At 45.8% G+C, this 18,595-nt stretch overlaps 1 pseudogene; it reads right to left on the bottom strand.

The window, feature by feature from the left end:
• Positions 1-1,031: 1,031 nt before the first annotated feature.
• LOC139279192 (U2 spliceosomal RNA) lies at positions 1,032-1,266 on the bottom strand (annotated as a pseudogene).
• Between the last annotated feature and the right edge of the window lie 17,329 nt (positions 1,267-18,595).

The following is an 18,595-nucleotide window of genomic DNA, read 5'->3' as shown; positions in this document are numbered from 1 at the left end:
CAGTAGAAAACAGAGAGTTACTGCAATGGGGCCTGTCCTTTCTCACCCTCTCTTGGTGACCAATTACATGCAGCAGACTCGAGATCACCTTGGTATGCTCCACATTATTATGTGCTCAATGTAAGATATGCCAGACAGATGAGGAGGACCAGACGTTACACCCCCCCCGTAAGTACAGGGAGAAGCAGTCTTACCTCGACTTGCTCGACACCACCTGCCTTCAGAGACTGCGCTTTCACAAAGAGGTTATCAGTGAGGTATGCCAGCTGATAAGGGCAGATCTGCAGCCTGCCAGCACCATCAGTACTGCACTGTCTGTCGAGGTCAAAGTCACCACAACCCTGACGTTCAGGCCACAGCTGGTGACATTTGCTGACTTTCTCAGCATGCCACACATTGCTGCATTAGACAGGTCACTGAAGCCCTGTACACATGCAGGATGGACTTGATCAGCTTCTGTATGACCAGGGAGGCACAGAGTGAAAGGGCTCTAGGATTCTCCAGAATTGCAAATTTCCCCAAGGTGCAGCGAGCAATAGACTGCACGCACATCGCGACGCGGGCACCTTTTCAGGGTTCTGAGGTTTTCAGGAACCGCAAGGGATTCCACTCACTGAATGTCCAACTCGTTGTCGACCACCAGCAAATTATACTGGCAGTGAATGCTCAATTTCTGGGCAGCATCCATGATGCCCACATCCTGCATGAGAGCACAGTATCTGACTTGTTTAACAATCAGCCACAAGGTCAATGCTGAATGCTTGGTGACAAAGGATATGGCCTTGCCACTTGGCTAATGACCCCCCTGCATGACACCCACACCGAAGCCGAGAGGCAATATAATGAGAGCCACAGAGCAACTCGCAATATCGTGGAGAAAACCATTGGAGTGTTTAAGCAGCACTTCAGATTTTTTTTTTTTTTAATTCGTAGCCAATCGTTCCAATTCTTTGTCAAATCACAAACGCCAGAGGTCACCTTGCACATGCCAAGGATCACTCTGCGCCAATGCTCTTAGCCAAAAGGCCTAGAGCCACTGCACCGTTCCTGGAAGTACTGCAATACCAGGTTCGTGCCATGGAGGTGGATGGGTCAGGTCCCCCACACACCTCCGTGGAGGTGGATGGGTCAAACCTCCCCACCCACCTCCTGTTTCCAAAAATGCAAGCATATACCTTCCTGACCAGGGAGGAACCACCCTGGGGTCATGGTGGCTGGTCAGAAACGGTACTACACTTGATCTTAGCCAAAAGGATAAGCAGCACTTCAGATGCCTGGATCACTCAGGAGGCGAGCTCCAATACCACCCTGAGCAGGTAGCTCAATTCGTGGTGGTGTGCTCCATGCTACACAACTTGGTTATCAGGAGGGGACAAGAATTGCCTGATGAGTCTGACAGTCCACCTCACCAGAGAGAGGAAGAGGAGGACGAAGAGGCGGATGCTGGGATGCTGACATCGACCCACACAATCAGGCTGATGCTGAAGCCATTCCCTCCGCCCTCCCCTGCAGACTGCATGAAAGGGCCCGTGGTGGCAAGATATCTGCTAGAGCCTTACGTCAGGAGCTCATCAATGATCGCTTTGCCTGAAAGAACGTTGGTGTTATTTACAAGGCTGACACATCAATGGTGGGCATCAGCTTGCTGACATTTAAAGTTTAAGTTGATTGAGGTTAAGTGTTATTATACCCTTTGATGTTACGGAATCACCAGCATGTAACGGTGCAACTATTTGAACCAATGCGCAACAAGGCTTTGTTGAATGAAAAACATTTAAACTGAACATTTATTTGAAATCATCAGTATTTCTGTAAAAACCTACCATTCCCCCCCGCCCCACCCCCCCGTTCCTCCTCCCAACCTCTATCCCTTCCCCTCCTGATTTTAAGCTGCCTAGCCGAGGAGCTCCTCAGGCGATGCTTCATTGGCGGGGGGGGTGGCGGGGGGGGGGTGGATGACGGCCGAACCACTGCTTGGACGGACACAGGAGAGGATGGTCCCGAGGTGGGAACTTGCTCCGAGCCAGAAGCAAGATGTTGCTGCTGGTTCTCGTATGATTGGGAATGGGCGTGTGGCCCCTTGGAGTGCAGTGCTGCGCACCGGGACCACTGGGAGCCCTCTGCCACCAGTGTTCCTGGCTACCAGATCCAGGGCATCCTGCTCCATCCCTTCCATGTTATATCTTATTTTTTGGACAAAAACTCGGTGCCAACTATGTTCTTGGTGCTTCGTGGGCTTTTTGCTGCTGGTGAATCTCCCTCGTGCCTCCCACAACAGCCAAACAAGCACACACCACAGCCACATACGCCTTCAGTCCCTCTCAGCTCCCTCTCTCTCTGTCTCCTCTTCTGCGCATGTTATGATGACCCTTGACCTCCTGAATCACGGGAATCGAGCGTTGCCATGCCATTGCTAAGGATGGCAACACTTTACGGCAGAAGGTCGGAGGGATTTAACGCTACCGCCCATTTCATATCGCTCACGGTAACGCCCATTTTCAAAAATGGTAACTAGATGTTTTGAGAATGGGCAGAAGCCGGCGAACTGAAAACCCTTTTTTACCGCCCATGCCGGAAATAATGCCAGTTTTTGGGGCGATAAGCACAAAAATGGAAAATCTAGCCCCATCAATTTTAACAAACAGGTGGAAAAATTGGACCTCGTTTCACCAGTTTCTTAGTCATGAAACGGGCAAAGCAGTTCAATTTTACAGGGTTATTTCCCACTCCCCAAGAGAGCCTGAAATACATTGGATGCCATATTGGCTTTGGCGATATTCAGACGTTGCTAGTGGCTGCCTTAAACAGGCATTCGGCCCCATGCATGTGCTAATGTCTGTTTAAGGACCCGTCTCCAGAATTGGTTAGAAACTGAACTCAGTTTTTCCAGTTTCTCCTGCAGACTAACCATTTAATCCTCAAAGGGACTGCGAGAGGTTGCAAACATAAAGGCCGCACTCATCCCATCCTGTTCACCTCTCCCCGCACGCCCCCCGCACCCCGCTTCCACAAACTACATGAGGGCTGTTGCCGGTGTGCCAGCCCAAATTGGTCCAGAACTGTATTAGGAGATCCTTTAGCCCGTGCAACATTCTGGAATTTTACAGGTGAGGCCTGAGGCCCAATTTCAAATGAACTTCCGGTCTCCAGCTTCTGGTGTGAACTGTGAGCACACTGACCATTTTGGGCCTATAAATGGACCGAACTGAATTTCTTCATCACTCTAATTTTTATGGATGTCATGAGCAGGCACTGCTAATGTCACTTCTTCTACTTTAGCTGTGCAATCCTAGCTCTTGGTCAATTCAGAATTTGAACAAATTAACAACTATTACTTTCCCTCCTGTTCATAAATGTTCTGTTCTGTTCTGCTGCTTTACATTATTATTCATGCCTTTGTACTGCTGCACCATTGTACTTTTTAAAAATGATGTAACTTCTTTTGGACTTCCAGTATGTCTTCAAAATCATTGTCACCACATTGTTGACATCATAATGACTCTCTCTGTGATGTGCTGTTACACTTGTTGTTTCCTTTGTATAGTTGATCTGTCGTCCACCATCAATACGTTGCTAACCTTACCCCATTGCAGTGGTTACCAGAGCATCTAGCATCTAGCCAGTAAAAGAGTTATTTTTTGCATTTGGCGTTGAGCGATTTGGAACAAATATTGCCTATTCCATTAATGACATTTATACCAATTAAATGACTAGTTTTAGCTGCTTCAGAAATTCTAAAGTAAAACATCATAGGAGTGTCTTGATTTGTTGTTTATTTCTTGTGCCCACTAATAAAACTGCATTCTCAGTCATCCTGCATTTCTAAACTGTGGCCACCCTTGGTTTTGATATTGTGTGACAACTTACAATAATAAAAGGCATTTACTCCCATTCTTTTGAGAAGAAAATGGAACCTTATAGGTTGGAAATTGCTGTCAATTATGTTATTGTGGAAATGCTGAACATGCTGGTATCAAATGCTTCTCTCCACCATTTGAACTGAGGTGTTAATAGGTAAATAAACATTATATAACCGGTAAAACTAGATTAAGTGATTCAATGTGCAATTATTTTTGTTACCTAGAATTTCAGTCAGTGGTGCTCAGAAAATGTGTAACAGCCATTTTTAGCCCCCTTAATTTTCACCTAGATTTACTGAGAAACTTCCAAGGAATTTGATTTAAAAGTAAACTGAAACTGACGATTCCTAATAAAGCATAAGCCCTTGAAGGCTTTGGCACTATATTTAGATCGTCACTGATTTAAACGATTAAGTGATTATTCACTGCAGGGAATTGTCATTTTTAGTTTCATTGCAGTAAATTATCAGGTCACCGGGCGGTGAAATTATTATTCTCATCCATGTAACAAAAATATAGCACAATCACACATTCCATCATTTGCATAATTTATTCATTTCATTTTAATGTTTTATTACATAAAACACGTGTTGTATAAAGAGATTACTCAGCAGGGAACTGCAAGAATCACAATTTATTCCACTCCCGAGGAAGAAGTTCACAAACCTCACAAACGCCACTGTCACTCATGAGTTATCAGTTCTTCTTCACTTGTGGGATAAATTCTCGATCCACATTAAATGTCTTTTATTGAATCGATTCTGAACATTGCAGATTATTCAAACAAGAAATGCTTTTTTCTCCATGAATAAAAGCTAGGAGACTTGAATGCATGAATGCTTACACAAACTGCTGTAAAATCTATATTTTGCAGTTTATTTTTTGTACTTTTTGCAGGGGAACATTAACCTGGATCCTCTGGAGATCGCCATAATTTTGGCATCAGGACTCCTACCTATTCTTCTCTGAAAAGGATGTCAGGCATGACAATGTAATGATTAATGGAGAAGTAAAAAGTGCTGTACAAGTCCTGATCATAGAATCTGTCTAAAATGTGCAATTATATGCATTAACTATTTATAAAACATGATTTAAATATGTTTTATCGTATTGATTAATTGCTTTATTTCAGAAAGAATAAGGTTAAGAAATGTGGCTGCAGAATGACAGCCACGCTAATTTACTTTCGCAGCCGGAAAATTTTCTGCTAATTCATACACTAATTATTGCATTTGTTTATCAACAAATAGCAAGCAGTTATGCAAATGGTAAGGGAGCCAAAATGGCAAAACAATAACAGAATAATGGAAACATAATTGATGTAACTATTAGAGTGATGTATTGCTCTTGAAAATTTCAACATGAATGTTCTTTTTATATAACATGAGAAATTTACAAATTATATTTTCTGGAACTTCTGTTGCTGAAGTTCATGAAGTAGAGAATCCAAAAATACTTGCAAGCGCAGTGCATTTCTTGAAGAATAACAATTTTATGATACTTGTAAGAACTTGTACCACATTCACATTCATTACTTCAGGGCATTGACAGTACAACACATCCATACTGAGTTCTGGTGCACCTCAAATTTGGATTTATTGAAGAGCATTTGAAAGGCCCGTATGATCCCGAATGATTTCTTTGACCACATGCTGACCAACAGAATTCCTGACTCCCATGTGTGACTTGCACACTCCACCTTCTTCTATACTTTACAATCTTGCTCTTATAATCTTCATCTTCCACACCAATGACTTCACCCCACTGGGTGGAAAAAGAAAGGGAAGTCAAATATACTGTCATTTGTGACAAGATTAAAGGTTCAACGTGGGAAAAACACGAATGAAGGTGGGAGCTAAGTATAGTGTGGGAAAGGTCAGTTTTTCAGACTGGAAGTGGAACTGTGACAAAACAGAAAAAGGACACAGACATGTTGCTTTGAAGAATGTATTTGCCATGATGAAACCATGGATGTCCATTCAAAATTCAAAGATAGATAATGCACTTCTTTCTATTGTTTATTGAGCAGGAGGAGAGGAAATATCAATTAGAGGCAACATTCTACAGAAGAAAATATCATGAGTCAATATGTCATTCCTTCTCCTCTTCCCATGTGGCACATGAGGCAATCCATTTCTTCCACTACTTTACATCCAGCAGTTCATGCTATGGGTCATTTGCATAAAAAACATGGACAGATGGTTAGCCTTACTCACAACTCCCTAGCAGGAGAACCAGCTAGAAATGATAGGGTGGAGGCACCACTCCACTCCCATGGGAACCTGCTGCATGTCAACCCAGTATTCAGAGACTGGGACTCTGGTCTGTGCTCGCCAAGTCATTGAGCTGCTGAAAAGTATCCAAGTCCAAACAAAATACAACCAGAATTTTGATTGGCGTTAAAAATCACAACCACCAACAGATGGCTGAAAAGATGGGAAAAGCATCATGGTATAAATCAACTTTCTATATAGAAACATAGAAACATAGAAATTTACAGCGCAGAAGGAGGCCATTTTGGCCCATCGAGCCTGTGCCGGCTGACAAAGAGCCACACGGCCTTTGATCAGCAGCCCTAAAGGTTACATATAACCTATGAACAATGATATCAGCATTGTGAACTCCATCAGAGAAGTATCTATTTTATCTATTAAATATTTACTATCTTAGCCTAGAAATTGGACAAAGCCTGAAAACGGGCTTGGGGATTGAGATGAGCGATCAACCCACACCTGTTCCTTCTGATGGAGGCAGCACTAATTAAACGCAGTTTGCATCTCTTGAACGGGAGGTGCATTCTGGCTGCAGCAGGTGTTGGAAGTGGTTGGGGAATAGAGTGTGAGCAAGAGAAAGATGTACTGATGGCACAGCAGGGCAGAAAGCAGACTCCAAGATTCTTTGATGCAGCACGACAGGCCTTGGTGCAGGAGGAGACAGGTCCTGTATCCACAGGGGTCCAGGAGGCCCTACAGACAAATTCTGAGAAAGCAATGGGCGCAGATAGCCATTGTGGTCAATGTGAGAAATGTAGCTCCGAGGATCTGGAAGCAATGTCGCAAGAAGTTTAATGACTTCACAGGAGTGCTCAAGTTCAGTGAATTCCTCCTCAAATGCCATATGTTAACAACGTTACCACTAGGTTCAGACACGACTCAATTCACCACCCCGCTTCACTCACCTACCAACAATCTCTATCAACCACAACTCATATCTAATATTCACAGCTTCACCCACTCTGACACACTTATCACTGCTGCAAGCCTCACACACGCACATCTCACAGCTCGTGCACACTGCCAGATAGCCAATCATGACGGGCATATAAGAACATAAGAAATAGGAGCAAGAGTAGGCCATTTGGCCCCTCGAGCCTGCTCCACCATTCAATAAGATCATGGCTGATCTGATCATTGCCTCTATTCTGCTCTCCATACCCTTAACTCCCTTATCATTCAAAAATCTGTCTATCTCCACCTTAAATATATTCAAAGACCCAGCCTCCATAGCTCTCTGGGGTAGTGAATTCCTAACAGTCAGGACCCTCTGAGAGAAGAAATTCCTCCTAATTTCTGTTTTACATAGGTGACCCCTTATTCTGAAACTATACCCTTCATATGACAACCCCCATCTGAGGAATTAACCTTGACAACCTTCTCTGAACTGCCTCCAATGCAAGTATGTCCTTCCTTAAATAAGGAGACCAAAATTGTACACAGTACTCCAGGTGTTGTCTTACCAACGCTTTATACAGTTGGAGCAGGACATCCCTACTTTTATACTCTATCCCCTTTGCAATAAAGGCCAACATTGCATTTGCTTTCCTGATTATTTGTTGTATCGGCATGCCAACTATTTGCGTTTCATGTACAAGAACCACCAGATCCCTCTGTACTGCAGCATTTTGTAATCGATTGCCATTTAAATAATAATTTTATTTTTTATTTTTCCTACCAAAGTGGATAACCTCACATTTTCCCACATTATAGTCCATCTGCCAAATCTTTGCCCACTCACTTAGTCTATCTATATCCCTTTGTAGATTCTTTGCGTCCTCCTCACAACTTGCTTTCCCACCTATCTTTGTATCATCAGCAAATTTGGCTACATTACACTTGGTCCCTTCATCCAAGTCATTAATATAGATTGTAAATAGTTGAGTCCCCTGCACTGATCCCTGTGGCACCCCACTAGTTACAGTTTGCCAACCTAAAAATGACCCATTTATCCCAACTTTCTGTTTTCTGTTAGTTAGCCAATCCTCGATCCATGCTAATTGTCATGTAGTTCACCATCTTGCAATGACTATAAGTATGTAACTGTAACTCATGCATACTGTACCTGTACCCTTGTAATGCACACCCTGACCACAGGGAGTGAGCTCCTCACCTGGGCTTCCAGGTATAAAAGGGGAGGTCCCACCCAGGATCAGCACTCTTCAGTCCTGGAAATAAAGTGAATGTCACAGAGTGACTGTGTCTGATATATCCATGCCTCGTGCGAGTTTGTAACAAGGTGCAGAGACACTACATCTGGCAATGAGAATCGGGAATCACCGAACCACGAGGATGGCCACTGGTGTCACAGAGGAACACTACTGTGTGGGTGAGGACTGGGACGACTTTGTGGAAAGACTCCAGCAGAGCTTTGTCACAAAGGACTGGCTGGAAGAGGCAGCGGCTGACAAGTGGAGGGCGCATCTACTGACCAGCTGTAGTCCACAGACGTATGCGCTGATGAAAGACCTGCTCGCACCCTAAAAGCCAGCGGACAAGTCCTTCGAAGAGCTCAGCCAGCTGATCAATGAGCATGTCAAGCCGGCAAGTAGCATGGCCCGGCACCGGTTCTACTCTCACCGGCGTCGAGAGGGTCAAAACATCTCGGACTTCGTGGCAGAACTGCGGCATTTGGCCAGTCTCTGTAAGTTCTCCGATGCCTGCAGGGGGGAGATGTTAAGGGACCTTTTCATCGAGGGCATTAATCATGCCGGCATTTTAAGAAAGCTCATAAAGACTAATGATTTGACTTTAGAAAGGGCAGCGTTGATAGCTCAGACCTTTATGGCAAGGGAAGAGGAGACCAAGCTAATTTACGCACACAGCTCTGGTTTCAATGTTGCGATGAACCAGGCAGTTAATGTTGTAAAAAGGACACAGAACCCCACAGGCAGGCAAGGGCAATTCAACACCGTCCAGGCAGCAACTAGCTCCAGGGTGGGCCTGCAACAGGGACAACGGAAAGGGGATCGGCAATTCACGCCATCACGAGGAACAATGCATCCTGTGATGGGACAATTAACATTCTCCATCAGAGTGCTTAGAAACAGCCAAACGAGCCATCAGAGAGGAATGCCTGGGAATAGCCCTTTTGTTAACGGCAATCCCAGCTCATGTTGGAGATGTGGGGGCAGACACATTGCAAAATCTGCAGGTTCCAACTTTACACCTGTAGGATTTGTAATGTCAAGGGACACCTGGCCAGGATGTGCAAAAAGGCAGTAGCGAGGCTAGTCTGCGAGACAGACGAACCAGACGATGGGTCTGAAATGTAGGATGAAGCCTGGGGAACAACCATGGATGATGAAGTTTGGAGAGTTCATGTGGCCGACGTCCACAGCTCATACACCAAAACGCCACCCATGATGACGAAAGTCTTACTGAATGACATCCTGGTGCACATGGAGCTGGATACCGGAGCTAGCCAGTCACTCATGAACGCCCAACAATTTGAGAGACTATGGCCACACAGAGCTAGCAGGCCCAAATTGGTATGCATTGAGACGCAGCTATGTACCTACACCCCTACACCAAAGAGATCATCCCAGTGCTGGGCAGTGCAAACTTGGTGGTAACGCATAATGGATCACAGAACCGGCTGCTACTTTGGATTGTTCCAGGAAATGGCCCCGCGCTCTTGGGGAGGAGTTGGTTAGCTGAGATGAATTGGAAATGGGGGGATGTGCATGCCATTTCATCCGTGGAGCGAAGTTCATGCTCGCAGGCATTACAAAAATTCGAGTCACTCTTTCAACCCGGTGTCGGAACGTTCAAGGGCACCAAAGTAGTGATACACATCACTCTGGACACCAGACCAGTGCACCACAAAGCCAGAGCGGTGCCGTACGTGATGCGTGAGAAAATTGAAAGTGAACTGGACAGGCTGCTCAGGGAGGGCATAATTTCACCCGTTGAATTCAGCGACTGGGCAAGTCCCATTGTTCCCATCCTCAAAGCAGATGGCTCGGTTAGGATTTGTGGCGACTACAAAGCCACCATCAATCGAGTGTCGCTGCAAGACCAATACCCGCTCCCGAGAGCAGAGGACGTTTTTGCCACGCTGACAGGTGGAAAACTGTTCATGAAGCTGGACCTCACTTCGGCCTACATGACTCAGGAACTGGCTGAAGAATCCAAGTTTCTGACCACCATCACGACGCACAAAGGACTATTTGTTTACAACAGGTGCCCATTTGGCATTCATTCGGCAGCAGCTATCTTTCAGCGAAACATGGAAAGCTTGCTCAAGTCCATCCGTGGAACGATCGTGTTCCAAGACGACATCCTTATAATGGGTCGAGACACTGAGGAACATCTCTGCAACCTGGAGGAGGTGCTACGCCGATTGGAACGGGTAGGCCTGCAGCTGAAAAAGGCCAAGTGCGTGTTTTTGGCCCCAGAGGTCGAGTTCCTTGGCAGGAGGGTTGCCGCAGACGGGATCCGGTCCACTGAATCAAAAACTGAGGCGATTCACTGGGCGCCCAGGCCCGGCAACACATCGGAGTTGCGATCATTCTTGGGACTCTTGAACTATTTTGGGAACTTCCTGCCGAACTTAAGCACATTGTTGGAGCTATTACACATGCTTCTCCATAAAGGTTGTGAATGGTCTTGGGGGGATTGTCAAGAACGGGCTTTCAATAAGGCGAGGAACCTGCTGTGTTCCAACAAACTGTTGACTTTGTATGACCCCTGTAAAAAACTGGTTTTAACATGCGCTGCGTCATCCTACATGGTTGTGTGTGTTTTGCAGCAGGGTAATGATGACGGCTGGCTCCAACCGGTGGCTTACGCCTCCAGCTCACTCTCCCAGGCAGAGCGTGGATACGGCATGGTCGAGAAGGAGCCACTCGCGTGTGTGTACGGTGTGAAAAAGATGCACCAGTACCTTTTTGGTAGACGGTTCGAGCTAGAGACGGACCACAAGCTGTTAACATCCCTGTTGTCCGACAGCAAGACTGTCAACGCTAATGCGTCAGCTCGCATACAGCGATGGGCCCTCACGCTGGCTGCGTATGACTACACCATACGGCACTGGCCAGGCACCGAAAATTGCACTGTAGTGCTCAGCAGGCTCCCACTGGCCACCACCGAGGGGGCGTCGGAGCAGAGTGCCGAGATGGTCATGGCCGTTGAGGCTTTTGACACTGCGGGCTCTCCATCACAGCCCGCCAGATCAAACTCTGGACCAACAGGGATATCCTCCTATTCATGATAAAGAAATGTGTCCTGACTGGGGACTGGGCGCCCACACACAGGGTGTGCCCCGAGGAAGTCAGGCCGTTTCAGAGATGGATGGATGAACTCTCCGTCCAAACCGACTGCCTGTTATGGGGCAGCCGGGTAGTCATGCCCGAGAAAGGAAGGGAAGCGTTCATCAGAGAACTCCATAGCGAGCACCCTGGCATCATGTTAATGAAGGCCATTGCCCAGTCACATGTGTGGTGGCCGGGGATTGACTCAGACCTGGAACACTGAGTTCGCAGGTGCACGACGTGTGCCCAGCTGGGCAATGCCCCCAGGAAGGCCCCACTCAGCCCGTGGCCCTGGTCCACCAGGCCATGGTCACGTATTCATGTGGACTACGTGGGCCCGTTCATGGGAAAAATGTTCCTGATCGTTGTCGATGCATACTCGAAGTGGATAAAGTGCATCATATTGAACTCGTGCATGACATCCATCACTGTGGAGAGTCTGCGTACGGTTTTCGTGACCCACGGCTTGCCGGACATCCTGGTCAGTGACAATGGCTCGTGTTTCACCAGCCATGAATTCCAGAAGTTTATGTCGGGCAACGGGATCAAGCACGTCCGGACAGCGGCGTTCAAGCCGGCTTCCAATGGCCAGGCGGAACGGGCGGTCCAAGTCATAAAGCAGGGCATGCTACACATCCAAGGACCCTCCCTTCAGTACCGCCTATCGTACCTCCTGCTTGCCTACAGGTTCCGGCCGCACTCGCTCACGGGAGTCCCGCCAGCGGAACTCCTCATGAAACGCACGCTCAAGACGCGGCTGTCCCTCATTCACCCAGACCTGGCAGACATTGTTGAGGGCAAGCACCAGTCCCAAACCGAGCTCCATGATCAAGGCTCAAGGGGGAGGTGTATAGAAATAGATGACCTGGTATTTGTTCTTAACCATGCTTTGGGACCCAAATGGCTTGAGGGCACTATAATTGGCAAAGAAGGAAACAGGATCATGGTGGTCAGACTAAACAATGGGCAGATATGCCGCAAACACTTGGACCAAGTAAAGACACGGTTCAGTGCAGACACGGAGGAACCGGAAAAAGAGCATGATGAGTTAGCACCCACACCACTGCCAGCGTACGAACAACAAAGACAGCCCTCAGCATGCACAGTCCCTGCGGCCAGCCCGGACAGGCCGGAATCACCTCAAGTGACAGAGACGTGTGCTGAGGCTCAGCCACCAGAGCCACAACTGCGGCGCTCCACGAGAGAGCGTCGACCACCCGATAGACTTACCCTCTGAAACTAAAAGACCTAAGGGGGAGGTGATGTCATGTATTTCACCATCTTACAATGGCTATAAGTATGTAACTGCAACTCATGCATACTGTACCTGTACCTTTGTAATGCACACCCTGACCACAGGGAGTGAGCTCCTCACCTGGGCTTCCAGGTGTAAAAGGGGAGGTTCCACCCACGATCAGCACTCTTCAGTCCTGGAAATAAAGTGAATGTCACAGAGTGACCATGTCTGATATATCCATGCCTCGTGTGAGTTTGTAACAAGGTACAGAGACATGACATCAATATATTACCCCAAACCCATGAGCTCTTATCTTGTGCCATATCCTTTTATGTGGCACCTTATCGAATGCTTCCTGGAAATCCTTTATCCACTCTGCTCGTTACATCCTTAAAGAACTCCAGAAAATTTGTCAAACATGATTTCCCTTTCATAAAACCACGCTGACTCTGACTGCATTATGATTTTCTAAATGTCTTGCTATTATTTTCTTAATGATGGACTCCAGCATTTTCCCAATGTTTGTTGTTTGGCTAACTGGTCTATAGTTTCCTGCTTTCTGTCTCCCTCCTTGCTTAAATAGGGGTGTTACATTTGCGGTTTTTCAGTCCGCTGGTAACTCTCCAGAATTCAGTGAATTTTGGTGCATTACAACCAATGCATCCACTATCTCTCCAGCCACATCTTTTAAGACCCTCGAATACAGTCCATCAGGTCCAGGGGACTTGTCCACCTTTCGTCCCATTAGTTTTTATCTCGAGTGATAGTGTTTGTTTTAAGTTCCCCTCACCAATAGCACCTTGATGATTATTGTTTTTAGTGTCTTCTACTGTTAAGACCGATGCAAATTATTTGTTCAAAGTCTCTGCCATTTCCCTGTTTCCCATTATTAATATTTATTTCCCAGCCTTGGTCACCTTGCAACCACATCTCTGTAATGGCAATCAGATCATACCCATTTATTTCTATTTGTGCCATCAACTCATCTATCTTGTTATGAATGCTTCGTGCATCAGATATAGAGCATTTAATTTGTCTTATGTGTATATGCTCTGTCCCTTCCTGTCACACTCTGGTTATCATTACCCCTATCGCTACTCTGCACTTCTGCCTTCTCCTTTTCTCTTTGACTTTTTTAAATTCTGCTCACAGGATTCCGCGCCCCCCCCCCCCCCTACTATTTAATTTAAAGCCCTATCTACAGCCCTAGTTATTCAATTTGCCAGGACACTGGTCCCAGCCTGGTTAAAGTGAAGTCCATCCTGACGGAACAACTCCCTCCTATCGCAGTATTGGTGCCAGTGCCCCATGAATTGAAACCCATTCCTCCCACACCAATCTTTGATCAACGCATTCATCTCTCTGATCCGATTTACCCTATGAAAATTTGCTCGTGGCTCAGGTAGTAATCCAGAGGTTATCATCTTTGTGGTTCTGCTTTTTAATTTAGTCCCTAGCTGTTCATACGCCCTCAGCAGAACCATTTTGTTTGTCCTACCTAAGTCATTGATACCTTCGTGGACAACAACTGGATCTTTTGCCTCCCACTCCAAGTTCCTCTCCAGCCCACAGGAGATGTCCTTAACCATGGCACTGGGCAGGCAACACAGCCTTCGCGACTCACGCTCTCGGCTGCAGAGTGCAGTATCTATCCCCCGAACTATACTGTCCCCTACCACTATCACATTTCCTTTTACTACCTCCACTTGAATAGCCCCCTGTACCATGGTGCTGTGGTCAGTTTGCTCATCCTCCCTGCAAACCCTGCTCTCGTCCATACAGGGAGCAAGAATCTCGTACTTGTTGGAAAGAGCAACGGCTTAGGCTCCTCCATCACTATCTCCTGAGTCCTCATACTTGTCTCACTCATAGTCACACCCTCCTGAACCTGACCACGGACCAAATTTGAATTACTTAACTTAAGGGGTGTGACTCTCTGCTGGAAGATAGCATCCAGCTAACTCTCCCCCTGCCTGATGTGTCGCAGTATCACCCAAACATATTGCTCCACTCTCACTGACACATTTCCTTCTCTCTTCCAGGACAAGGTGGCTCAAAATTGGAGGGAGCAGGGGCTACCCACAGGGAGACAGGTGCACATGCATTAACTAGCCCCAATGGAGGAGAAGGTACTCGAAATTTCTGGACTGACAATCGTTAAGCCTGTAGCCAGTATAGCACGGAAACAATCCAAAATGATGGTATCCTCATACCTAATCCTCCTTCTCACATCCCACTTACCCCTCATCCCACAATCTCTTCTCATTTATAAGATGCAGATGGTGTAAGCATGTAGCTCTTGCTTTCTTCTTCCTCTCTTCACCACAACGCTACGCGTGTGCCTTTCTGTTTTCAGATAGCCAAGAATTGCAACCTGGCCAGGCAGTGGTTGAGGAACTGGAAGAGGAAGAATGCAGTGATGCTGAAAACACAGCACTGTCACTCAATTTCACACTCACAACCATCAGCTCCAATACTGGCAAGGTAAGGATTCTACTGTAGTTTGCTCATTAATTACAACCAGCAGCAGCCAAGTACATGGCACCATGGCTGGCTCTGCTGCACAGGAGGGCAGGAAAAAGAGTGGGAGAGCTATAGAGGTAGGGGATTCTATTGTAAGGGGAATAGATAGGCGTTTCTGCGGCCGCAATCGAGACTCCAGGATGGCATATTGCCTCCCTGGTGCAAGGGTCAAGGGTGTCTCGGAGCGGCTGCAGGACATTGGAGGGGGAGGGTGAACAGCCAGTTGTCGTGGTGCATATAGGTACCAACGATGTACGTAGAAAATGGGATGAGGTTCTACAAGCTGAATTTAGGGAGCTAGGAGTTAAATGAAAAAGTAGGACCTCAAAGGTAGTAATCTCAGGATTGCTACCAGTGCCACGTGCTAGTCAGAGTAGAAATAGCAGGATAGTTAAGATGAATACGTAACTTGAAGAATGGTGCAAGAGGGAGGGATTCAAATTCCTGGGACATTGGAACTGGTTCTGGGGGAGTTGGGACCAGTACAAACTGGACGGTCTGCACCTGGGCAGGACCGGAACCAATGTCCGAGGGGGAGTGTTTGCTAGTGCTATTGGGAAGGGTTTAAACTATTATGGCAGGGGAATGGGAATCTATGCAGAGAGGCAGAGGGAATTAAAATGGGGGCAGAAGCAAAAGGTAGAAAGAAGATGAGGAAAAGTGGAGGGCAGAGAATTCAAGGCCAAAAATCAAAAAGGGCCACTTTACAACATAATTCTAAAAGGACAAAGAGTATTAAAAAAACAAGCCTGAAGACTCTAGGTCTCAATGTGAGGAGCATTCGTGATAAGGTGGATGAATTAATTGAGCAGATAGCTGTTGACGGATATGATGTAATTGGGATTACGGAGATATGGCTCCAGGGTGACCAAGGCTGGGAACTCAACATCCAGGGGTATTCAATATTCAGGAAGGATAGACAGAAAGGAAAAGGAGGTGGAGTAGCGTTACTGGTTAAAGAGGAGATTAACGCAATAGTAAGGAAGGACATTAGCTTGGATGATGTGGAATCTGTATGGGTCGAGCTGCGAAACACCAAAGGGCAGAAAACACTCATGGAAGTTGTGTACAGACCACCAAACAGTAGTAGTGAGGTTGAGGATGGCATCAAACAGGAAAATAGGGATGCGTGCAATAAAGGTACAGCAGTTATCATGGATGACTTTAATCTACATATAGATTGGGCTAACCAAACTGGTAGCAATACGGTGGAGGAGGATTTCCTGGAGTGTATTAGGGATGGTTTTCTCGACCAATATGTTGAGGAATCAACTGGAGAGCTGGCCATCCTGGACTGGGTGTTGTGTAATGAGAGAGGATTAATTACCAATCTTGTTGTGTGAGGCGCCTTGGGGAAGAGTCACCATAATATGGTAAAATTCTTCATTAAGATGGAGAGTTAATTCAGAGACTAGGGTCCTGAACTTAAAGAAAGGTAACTTCGATTGTATGAGAAGTGAATTGGCCAGGATAGACTGGCGAATGAAACTCAAAGGGTTGAAGGTGGATAGGCAATGGCAGACATTTAAAGATCACATGGATGAACTACAATAATTGTACATCCCTGTCTGGTGTAAAAATAAAACAAGAAAGGTGGCTCTATCGTGGCTAACAAGGGGAATTAGGAATAGTGTTAAATCCAAGGAAGAGGCATATAAATTGGCCAGAAAAAGCAGCAAACCTGAGGTCTGGGAGAAATTTAGAATTCAGCAGGTGAGGACAAAGGGTTTAATTAGGAGGCGGAAAATAGAGTATGAGAGTAAGATTGCAGGGAACATAAAAACTGACTGGAAAAGCTTCTATAGATACGTGAAGAGAAAAAGATTAGTGAAGACAAATGTAGGTCCCTTGCAGGCAGAATCAGAATTTATAATGGGGAACAAAGAAATAGCAGACCAATTGAACAAATAGGAACATAGAAACATAGAAAACATAGAAACATAGAAAATAGGTGCAGGAGTAGACCATTCGGCCCTTCGAGCTTGCACCACTATTCAATAAGATCATGGCTGATCATTCACCTCAGTACCCCTTTCCTGCTATAGTTTTGTTCTGTCTTCACTAAGGAAGACACAAATAACCTTCCGGAAATACTACGGGACCAAGAGTCTAGCGAGAAGGAGGAAGTGAAGGAAATCCTTATTAGTCAGGAAATTGTGTTAGGGAAATTGATGGGATTGAAGGCCGATAAATCCCCAGGGTCTGATAATCTGCATCCCAGAGTATTAAGGAAGTGGCCCTAAAAATAGTGGATGCATTGGTGGTCATTTTCCAACATTCTATAGACTCTAGATCAGTTCCTATGGGTTGGAGGGTAGCTAATGTAACACCACTTTTTAAAAAAGGAGGGAGAGAGATATCAGGGAATTATAGACCGGTTAGCCTGACATCAGTAGTGGGGAAAATGTTGGAATCAATTATTAAAGATATAATAGCAGCGCATTTGGAAAGCAGTGACAGGATCGGTCCAAGTCAGCATGGATTTATGAAAGGGAAATCATGCTCGACAAATCTTCTCGAATTTTTTGAGGATGTAACTAGTAGAGTGGACAAGGGAGAACCAGTGGATGTGGTGTATTTGGACATTTAACAACAAGAGATTAGCATGCAAAATTATAGCTCATGGTATTGGGTTAATGTTTTGACGTGGATAGAGAACTGGTTGGCAGACAGTAAGAAAAGAGTAGGAATAAACGGGTCCTATTCAGAATGGCAGGCAGTGATTAGTGGAGTACCGCAAGGTTCAATGCTGGGAACCCAGCTATTTACAATATACATTAATGATTTAGACGAAGGAATTGAATGTAATATCTCCAAGTTTGCAGATGATACTAAGCTGTTGGCAGTGTGAGCTGTGAAAAGGATGCTAAGAGGCTGCAGGGTGACTTGGACAGGTTAGGTGAGTGGGCAAATGCATGGCAGATGCAGTATAATGAAGATAAATGTGAGGTTATCCACTTTGGTGACAAAAATAGGAAGGCAGAATATTATCTGAATGGTGACAGATTAGGAAAAGGGGAGATACAATGAGACCTGGGTGTCATGGTACATCAGTCATTGAAAGTTGGCATGCAGGTACAGCAGGCGGTGAAGAAGGCAAATCGCATGTTAGCCTTCATAGCGAGAGATTTTGTCTATAGGAGCAAGGAGGTCTTACTGAAGTTGTACAAGGCCTTGGTGAGGCCACACCTTGAATATAATGATCAGTTTCCTAATCTGAGGAAGGACATTCTTGCTATTGAGGGAGTGCAGCGAAGGTTCACCAGACTGATTCCCGGGATGGCAGAACTGACATATGAAGAAAGACTGGATCGACTAAGCTTATATTCACTGGAATTTAGAAGAATGAGAGGAGATCTTATGGAAACAAATAAAATTCTGACGGGATTGGACAGGTTAGATACAGGAAGAATGTTCACGATGTTGGGGAAGTCCAGAACCAGGGGT

This window comes from Pristiophorus japonicus, chromosome 1 (genome assembly GCF_044704955.1).
Source record: "Pristiophorus japonicus isolate sPriJap1 chromosome 1, sPriJap1.hap1, whole genome shotgun sequence".
NCBI classification, from domain to species: Eukaryota; Metazoa; Chordata; class Chondrichthyes; family Pristiophoridae; genus Pristiophorus; species Pristiophorus japonicus.
This window is presented reverse-complemented; position numbering and strand designations above follow the sequence as displayed.